The sequence below is a fragment of the Nelumbo lutea genome, chromosome 3 (genome assembly GCF_056320005.1).
Source record: "Nelumbo lutea isolate HS-2025 chromosome 3, American lotus-T2T, whole genome shotgun sequence".
In the NCBI taxonomy this organism is placed as follows: domain Eukaryota; kingdom Viridiplantae; phylum Streptophyta; class Magnoliopsida; order Proteales; family Nelumbonaceae; genus Nelumbo; species Nelumbo lutea.
Window position 1 is genome coordinate 108,043,523 of NC_142686.1, and position 9,707 is coordinate 108,053,229.

Here is a 9,707-nt window from a genome sequence, read left to right on the forward strand (position 1 = left end):
CAAATAAATATCAAAATTTTCTTGTATTGGGATCCTCAAATTTTTTGCTAAGATTTTTTGAAATCTAATTGGGATATTTTTCGAAAATTGGAGTGTAGATTTTGAAAAGTTTGGGCACTAGCCAGAAGCCACAACAAATTTTGTGAGAATGTCTTTTATTTTCAAACATCATGTAATTGAGGTCTTAGTGAATATCAAACAACCATATGCAAAGTATAAAATTGGTATTTTTGAACTTCCTTTGGCAACCTTATAACCAATTGGGTTTTTCTTACCTAGAGATTCTTTTTCAAGCTTCTTTGCTACCGCTTCAGTGTAAAGAACAAAAATATAGGGAGAAAGAGGATCTCCTTGATTGATCCCTCTAGAAGGGGTAAATTCCTTATAGGGGCTTCCATTTATTAAAATTTGATATGATACCTTCTTTATACATTCCATAACTCAAATAATCCATTTCTCATGAAATCCAAATTTTCTCAAGTCTTTCTCAATGAATTTTCATTCTAGTCTATCATATGATTTTTCCATGTCAATTTTGCATGCAAGCATACCAATTTTCCCTTTCTTCTTTTTCATTGTATGTAACATTTCATGAGCGATAATAATGTTATCCTTAATATTCCTATTTGGCACAAAGGCACTTTGATAGGGAGATATAATATTATCCAAAAAAGGCTTAATTCTATTAACAAGGATTTTTGAAATAGTTTTGTAGATGACATTGCATAAACTTATGGGCCTATAATTATTTACATTTTCAGGGTTCCCATTATCTGGGATAAGGGTTGTAAATGTTTTGTTCAATATTCAACATAATTTCCTAGAATGGAAGAAAGCCCTTACAACTTTATAAACGGAATATTTTGTGATATCCTAGAAGTTTTTGAAAAATAGGGCATTAAGACCATCCAGACCAAGAACCTTAAGGTCTTTGATTGGTTTAAGAGCCTCAACAATTTCCTCATCAGTGAAGTCCCTAATAATTGATTTATTTTGCTCCTCAGTTATACAAATATTGATCTCCTTAATAAACTCCCCTATTCATCTTGTCCCTTCTATTTGAAATCTCTACTTAAATTTCTCATAAAAGACACATGATATTCCTTCTTGATCTTCTATTCTTTCATCCTCATCATTTTTATAGTAGTAATTCTATTTCTAGGTTTTCTTATAGTCATTAAGGTGTGAAAAACTTATTATTTTTATCCCTAAGCTTCACCCACTTGATTCTTGATTTTTGTGCCCAATACACTTCCTCTTTAGTAAGAATATTACTTAGTTATTTTTTCAAGGCACCTTCCAAATTTTGCAATGATCTATTATTATTTTCTTCCAACAAACATTTTTGGGCATCCTCAAGCGAATTAAGTATTTTTTGTTTTTTCTTAAAAATATTTCCAAAGTGTTTTTCCTTCTAAATTTTCAACATTGTCACCATGTTATTTCTTTTTATGAATTGGATTGCTTTGGATCCAGAGCATTCTAAATTCCAAGCTTTAAATATGACCTCTTGCAAACTAGGATCTAAGCACCACATTTGTTCAAATCTAAAAGGCCTCAGACCTTTATATTGAGGAGGCTTCGTTTGAAGAATGAGGGGGTGTGATCCGAGGAAAGGAATGGTAAATTTTAAAGAGTGCTATTGGGGAATAGTCTCCTCCATTCATTGTTAACAAGAATCCAATCCAAACGCTCCCAAGTGAATTTATTTTTCCACGTGAATTGGAGATCCTTCATTTCCAAATCCATAAGGTTACAATCAGTAAGGAGTTGGTTGAAATCCCTTGTTTGGCTCGCCATGACCTCTCTCCCTCATTTCTTATTATCACTTCCCTTGAAAGAATTGAAAACACCAACAAGGCACCAAGGATCATTTATTGTTTCTGAAATGTCTTTAATCCACTCCCAGACTACTCTTTGTTCAGTTTTATTGGGGGGGGGGGGGCGCATAAACAAAAGTATACATCCAAGATTTGTTTGTAGTTAATTCAGTTATGTTAACATGAACAAGTCTGTCATTAGAAAATATTATATGAAGGTTACAAATTTTTTTTTCCCATAAGATCCAAAGACACCCAGCAAAACCGACAAAATCAATAAGAAAAAATTTTCAAACTTCAAAGATTTCACTATCTTTCTTGCATGGATTGGATTGACTATAGTTTCCATAAAAAAATAAAAAATAAAATAACACCAAACTTATGAATGTGGTTCATATAAAAAACTTGTCTTTGGAGTCGCGGTCTGCCCGCACCTCTGGCGTTCCAGCTAAGTAGTTTCATTGTTCACCTCTATACTGTTTGGACCCATATTGTCCCTTCCAAGACGATCACGAACGTTCTCATAATTTCCTCATGCTGGTTTTTCTTGATCTTCATTTCTTCATTTGGTTCCATAGTTTCATTTTGGAGTGGATCCGTCCAGTCTTCCTCCATATCATCCTCCTCTTCATCATCTCCTTCCCCAATTTCTTCATTCCCTAAGTCTTCCTCCTTGTCATCTAGCCAATTTTCCTTTTGGTCACCTTTCATTTTCTTTTTTTTAAGCCATCGCTTTTGCTGAACATTTGTGGTAGGTAGGGGTGGCAACGAGCTAAGCTTTTCACGAGCTGCTCGAGCCCAATTCACTAGCTCGATTATGAAACGAGCCGAGCTCGAGCCTACTACAGCTTGGCTCGTAAGGCTTGCGATATATACATATATATATATATATATATATATATATATATATATATATATATATATATATATATATATATATATATATATATATATATATAATAAAATTATAGAAAATAATATATATTATAAAAATACTATAATTATTAATTATTATAATTCTTATTTTTTAAATATCAAATAAAAATATTTTTATATATAATTTTTTATTTTTATAAAATGTTTTTTCTCAAAATCGAGCTCGAGCTCAAGGTTTTGGCTCGAATCGAGCTTGAGCCTCATACTATTTAGCTCGGCTCGAATCCACCCCTGGTGGTAGGTTCAGTGATGGCATGACCAGAATTTATGAATTTGGTCTTAGCAAACTCCATTAGTATAGTCCAAATGCAGTTCCAACTGGGGAATTTTCATTTGAGTTTGAAAATTGCGCTTGTTGATCCAAGGCGTTTCCCTGTTGCGTTCGTAGCCCCTTGTTCCAACAACTCTCATATTACTTCGATCTTTTTTATGAAAGTTGATCTTTTTCTTGTGGTTGACACTAACCCACCCATCCTAATTATCGTCACTTTGCTTGGTTTTTGGACATTCATAGGCTTTGTGACCTCGCCAATCACAATTAATGCAAAGGTCAAAAAAGTTTTCATAGAACACCTTGATACTATTCCGTTCTTCCTCTAAAGTGAGGGGGACTTCAAGGATGAATGGTTTGGTGAGGTTCACTCTCACTCAAATCCTTGGATACAATGTACGTGACATTTTGATGGTATCATCATCAAGTTTTAACAATTCCCCTACATCCTGAAGAATAACCTCCAGGTTGTCTCTTGACCAACACTCTATAGGTAATCCAGGCAGTCTTACCCAGATATCAACTTACTCAAGTTTAGCTTTCAACGGATTGAACCCAGGTTTCCAAGGAACTAAAACCAAGTACTTACCATTCACCATCCAGGGGCCATTCCTTAGGACTTTGTCATAGTCATGGTTTTCAAAATCGGACCAGATCGGAAAAATCGAGACCAGTTTTGTTTTCCCCAAAATCCGTATTTCCCTCCAAAACTGTTGATTTTGGTCAATGAACCACTGAACCGGGCGATTAATCGTTCAAACAGTTTTGACTATTTTTTATTTATTTTTTATTTTTTTAATTTTTTTATCAGAACAGACCGAGCATTCAGTTTAAACGGTTGGACCGTTCGACTTGATAACCGAACCCCTAACCAGTGTAATCAGTAGGTCGGTTTTAAAAACCATGATCATAATCACCCTGTTAAGAGAAAGCTATCAAAAAAAAAAGTCATTATCGATCATTTGAATATCAATTTTGTCCTCCACTTGCCAATCTTTTGCTTTATCAAATATGGCCTTAAGAGGCTCCCATTCCCCAAGAATCTTTGCATGTAGACTTAAAAGCACATCTCTCTTTAAGGTTTCTTTATCCTTTCAGAACATGCAGATTAATTAATGGTTATAGCCACCTTCGAACCTTGGTTATCATCTTTACTCTTTGGTTGTCGGTGACCAATGCCGTTCTGAAAATCATGGATGAGGGATCTTTAAACCGATGACAGATGAAATAAATGTTTTTTTATTGATAACAAAGAATTAAGTAGTTAGAGTTGGCGGCATATAAACACCGTCAAACATTTATATATGAGTTGTTGATCGGCCCCACATAAACAGAAACATGACCACCTTTACCCGTTAAAGCTCACTCCAAATAAAACTATAATACCAAAGATGCCCCTAAACAAGACCTATGCGTTGGGAACGTAACACTAAACCTCTCATTCAACATTCTAGGGAGAAATTCCACAAGTCGTACCTTTTTTTCAACTAGAGAAAAAAAACCGTGTGATTCCTTCCATGCCATGTCTCCATGAGCACTTATATACATGGTTTTTAAAATCGGATTTGACCGGACGGTCAGATCAGAAAAACCGGGAACTAATTAGGTGACCGGTTTCATTTTTTTCTAAAACCGGAATTTTTCAAAAAAAACTATTGATTTTGATCAGCAAACTGCTGATTCGAGCAGTTAATTGTTCGAATGGTTTTGACTGTTTTTTATTTTTTTGTCAAAATAGGCTGACCATTCGGTTCAAACAGTCTGATTGTTCCACCCGGTAACCGGACCCCTGACTGGGTCCATTTTAAAAACCACGCTTCTACATATGGTTTGTATAGTTGATTGTATAAACACAAATTCAGTGAATTGAATATTGTTTTCTTTGAGAAGACAGTGCTCTTTTTCCTTCACAGTTCTCATTTTGTCAGATTGCCGTAACTTGATTCATGAGGAGGCTTGAACCATTACGGAGGTTTTTATAGAACTGGTATGTTTCTAATGCATTAGCAAAAAGAAAAAAGAAAAAAAAAAGAAGAGGATTTACTTGATTCTTATTTGAATATTCATCAAGGAGGATTTTATAGAACAACGACTCATTCATCTCATACTCGGCACATCAATATATCCCATACATTAAGCCTAGCTCTCACATTGGAGAGGGTAAAAGACCAATAATCCATATACCTCAAGACACTGCTAAAACGACATTTCAGACTTCATTCATATGACCACAGAGCATTCTTCCCATCCAGCATCTGAAGATGTTCAGAAACCAAAACCAATGCCTTGAGAGATCCTTTTTCCATCACTGAATTGGCATTTTGATGGGGTTTCCAGCCAGAGAAGTGACATTCTTGACCATGTCATAGGTGAAGGAACCAGAGACAACCCGAGGAGCACAAGTGAAGTTAGGTAGAAACAGGGCAGGGGATGATGTTGGTGGCATCCTTGTCAACGCACAAATAGATCTCATAAAGCTGAGTTTCATCCCACCTGGTTCTTACTACAGCTGATAGAAGCAGTTGCTCCAACTTCTCTGTGAATCACTTCCTTGATTTGGGCCTGACTGTAATCCGCATAGCCTGTGGAAATAATACCTGAAATACAGATACCCACATTGAGGATGGTAATTAGGATGGAGTACTAGCTATCAATATGCAAGTAGACTGCTTCAGTCTTCACTTTGGGCAGATTAACTCTAGGAATGAAGAAATAGAGGACCAGTTTGGATGATTTGGCATCCTAATTACAGAAATCATTCTAAATAAAAGAGCTCAATTACCATTTCTCTTGAATACTGAGAGCATGTCGACCTTTGCCCGAAGATTCAATGCCTTACTGAAATAGTCATGCTCACCGAGGCCAGAGCAAACACCATATGTTTTTCATGTATTTTTCCACAGTTGGCGACTCTCTCTGCTCGGGCATTTGATGCTGGGCCAGTGGCTATACAAGTCCTCCTTCAAGTCCGAGAGATGCATGGGATGAATAAGAGAATGTAATCATGGTGAGAACATAAACTGTGCACAATCTAGTTAGAAATTCCTTGAAGAGAATGCTAATAATGGGTACAACGATCAGCTCTACTAATTAGTTCCATTGATGATCCAGTCATGAGATCATATATATATAAACTTAGTTTGAACTCGAAAAGCATTAATTTGATGTGTAAAGTGTAAATCAACGAACCTCATCAAGATAGAAGGGGCTCATATTGCACTGTGTAAAAGCCTTGCCGTCATTAGAGTAAGGCTGGAGGCCTTTGACAAAGAAGTCGAGTTCAGGTTGGCCATTCTTGGGAAGGCAACACCCTGCGCTGGTTTATTTGCAGTAAGAACCGGGCCACTACAAATAATTACCATGCTACATCCGTGTTAGATATCAAGCCAAGGATAAAACCAGTCACAATACCATATGAAAGAAGAAATAAACTCGTAAACAATGCCCACAGATACTACTAATTTCATCATCTGTAGATGTAATGACTGAGTGAGAGAGAGAGAGAGAGCAGAGCATCATGAGCACAAGATAGTAGAAATCAAAATCACTAGCGGCAATTGACTCCATGGGAGATGCGAACATGAACAACAGTGCCAGAAAAGTTATAGGGACGTAGGAAGCCTGTGTGTCTATGAGACAGGAGTGGTTGAGAGCCCAAATCTCAGAGGCCAAAGATTAACTAGGACCTGAAGAGAGGATGGTTGGTTGGTGAGAAGACTCATGATCCCATCTAGAGGTGTAAATCGGGTCATGCCGCCCAGCCCGGCACAAACTTGGACTGGCCCAGCATGACTGTCCATGGGCCGTGCTGGGCCTGGGGTCTTAGGTCCATGGGCCGGCACAACCGAGTGGCCCATATGTATTATTTATATATATTTTATATATTTATATAATATTATAAAATTTATAATTATATATAGTATATAATATATTAATAAAATAAGTAATTTTTTTAATTTTATTGTACTATTTTATTTAATTATTGTATATATAAGCAATTATATATACAAAATTCATATAAAATTAAAATTTTAAGTTTTTTGTCATTTTTTTTAAATAAACAACTTTGGCCCGATGCACGGCCCGACCTAACTCAAGGCACAGTTCCACACTGGCCTGATCCACGGGCCATATTAAACCGACCCCTAAATTTTTCACCGGAGAAGGTGGCATGGCCCGTAACAACTGCAGGCCATGCTGTGTAGACCCAACACGACCCACTTTACACCTCTAACCATCAATACCTTTTTATAGGGACGCAGAGCTGATGTAGATAAAGGGAAAAACGATTGATTGTGGATGAATAGATAATATGGATGGAAAACGAGATAGATAACGATATGACATTCATCTTCTTGCTACGCCTTGACCCTTGAATATTGAATTGAAAGTTGAGAGACCATAAAACACGTGAGTATGGAATTCCAAACTCGCGTGGGATGATTAGTAATCAAGTAATAAAGTAATGAAGTAAAGCATAGCCACACATTATTTGTTTTTCGTCTTATTCTTTTCCTTTTTTGTCTTTGTTGGGCCAGTGGACCTCGTGCGCATCAGGTCTATTGATTTCTTTTAACCTTGGCAATAATGGCTCCTACCTGCACCATTCACCGTTTCATTCCTGCAATTCTTTTGATTTGGCAAGCGGTAACAGTGCTTAAAAACCAGGAAACCAGGATCAGTGGGGCTTTTAGAGTAGATCCAGATCGAACCAGTCTGACCAAGTTATTATCTTCAAGTTAATAAGAAAAATCTCACTGAAACTCACTTCAGAAATTTTAATTCCACCATACACCTACAACAATTCAAAACTTCCAACACCGCACATTGTATCACTGCTCCAGCCAAAAAAAATTGTGAAAAATTTGTAAATCTCTCTCTCTCTCTCTCTAATCCAGTGACAGTGAGGCCCATCTAGGCTCAATCTTTTTTGTATTATCAGATGGCAAGAGCAAAACTTGGAAAGACCTAACCACCACCACTTGGGAAGGGGCTCCCTTCGAGATTATTACTTTAGGTCTGAGTTTATATAGTTCTATTTATTTATTTATTTAGTTAATAAAGTGATATAGTCTAACTAGTAACTACCATATTTTTTAGATTCTAACAACCGCATTTAACACCTATTTATTTATATCGCTTAAACTCCTCCATTAACTCTTGTTTACCATAATTTTGTTTCACCATATTAATTTCCTATTAAATTGCCTAAAACCATCCATTAACTCATGCTTATTGTTGCATTTAAGTCCTAAAAAATGGGAGCCCAAACCCCTGTCAACTTCCCTTTTTTAAATGCTACAAATCTCTGTCATCTTCCATTTACACAAGCATTTAACTCCTATTAAATTGCATTCTTATTGGCTCATTCTTTGAACATGGGTTGCTCACATGATAGGCAACAGTTTTCACCATTACACTGTACCCTTAACATATTAAAATAACATATGTTTCAAGGTTTTTAAAACTGACCCAGAAAATAAACCGATCAGGAGTCCCGTTCCCAGGTCAAACGGTCCGACAATTCAAACCAAATGGTCAGCCCATTCTAACAAAAAATTAAAAAACAGTCAAAACAGTTAACCGCTCGGGTCAGCGGTTTGCTGACCAAAATCAACAGTTTTTGAGAAAATCCAGTTTTGGGGAAAAATAGAACATCACCTGAACGATTCCCGGTTTTTCCGGTCCAACCATCCGGTCCGGTCCATTTTTGAAAACCATAATATGTTTTAACTTTTATACAAGATTCCTCTACCATTTACCATCATTTCACAATTTTCCTGTTAGCTTGAACTTGACATAAATTATTAAATTACATATGATGTGCTATCTATACCTTATTCATGGTAATTTGAGTTCTAGATCCAGTGTTATTGATACATTCTGTGGGATTTATGAGTTTCCTTGGCATATCCACACATCCAAATTTCCAACTATATTCATGCATTTGGTAAGCATATTGCAATACATATCTTAAAATTGACTTTACAATACCTATCCAGATAGATTGCTGAGTCCTTCCAAACCCAAATTGGCCCAATCCTCGATTGGTTGTTAAGCCTATACAACTATGTCACTTGCTACCAGTAACAGAAATCATTAATGACATGATTACAGATGATACCAGTGTCTGTTGCAGTTTCCAAAAGGCAGAGATGATGTCAAGTCCCAATAAGCAGGCTTGTAGTACTAATGACCAACTCAATGGTTCAGAAAGAAGACCCTCAAGACTGCAGAATCAGGGGCCAATGCTATAATATACTTTTGTCATCCCCTTCTTTATCCGAATTTGAGTAACCTGCCAGGAGTCATGAAAAGACAGCATGATATGAGACTAAATATTATCACCTAATACCGAGAAGAATATCCAACCACCTTGGAACTAAGAGTAAGAGAGTTACTTGTCACAATTAGATAATAATGTATGCATAAATCTTGCTCTCAAGGCATTGGAGTTTTGTCCTCTCTATTTGATCTGTCAGACTTCGTAAAAAAACACCAAACAAATTTCATCCTCCATACCAGTTCACTTGCCACTAGCAGTTTCAGTTTACCGCATGAATAGCAATTTTACAATATCTTTAAGAACTACTGGAGAAATAACCCACTTCAGTTAGGGGATCAAGTAAATTGGTCATTGTATAGCCTGGCATGCCAAAACATACCAATTAGATGAATGC

The 9,707-nt window shown here is 36.4% G+C and overlaps 1 long non-coding RNA gene across 2 annotated transcripts; it reads right to left on the minus strand.

Moving 5' to 3' along the window:
• Positions 1 to 5,066: 5,066 nt before the first annotated feature.
• On the minus strand, positions 5,067 to 7,379 carry LOC148867489 (uncharacterized). Of its 2 annotated transcripts, none has more exons than XR_016110209.1 (4): positions 7,272 to 7,379; positions 6,217 to 6,372; positions 5,810 to 5,987; positions 5,067 to 5,624 (listed from the first exon to the last, which is right to left on the minus strand). It is a non-coding gene; the product is annotated as an uncharacterized LOC148867489 (long non-coding RNA). The 2 variants fall into 2 exon arrangements; XR_016110208.1 differs by lacking the exon at positions 7,272 to 7,379 and adding an exon at positions 6,477 to 6,789.
• Positions 7,380 to 9,707: the final 2,328 nt, after the last annotated feature.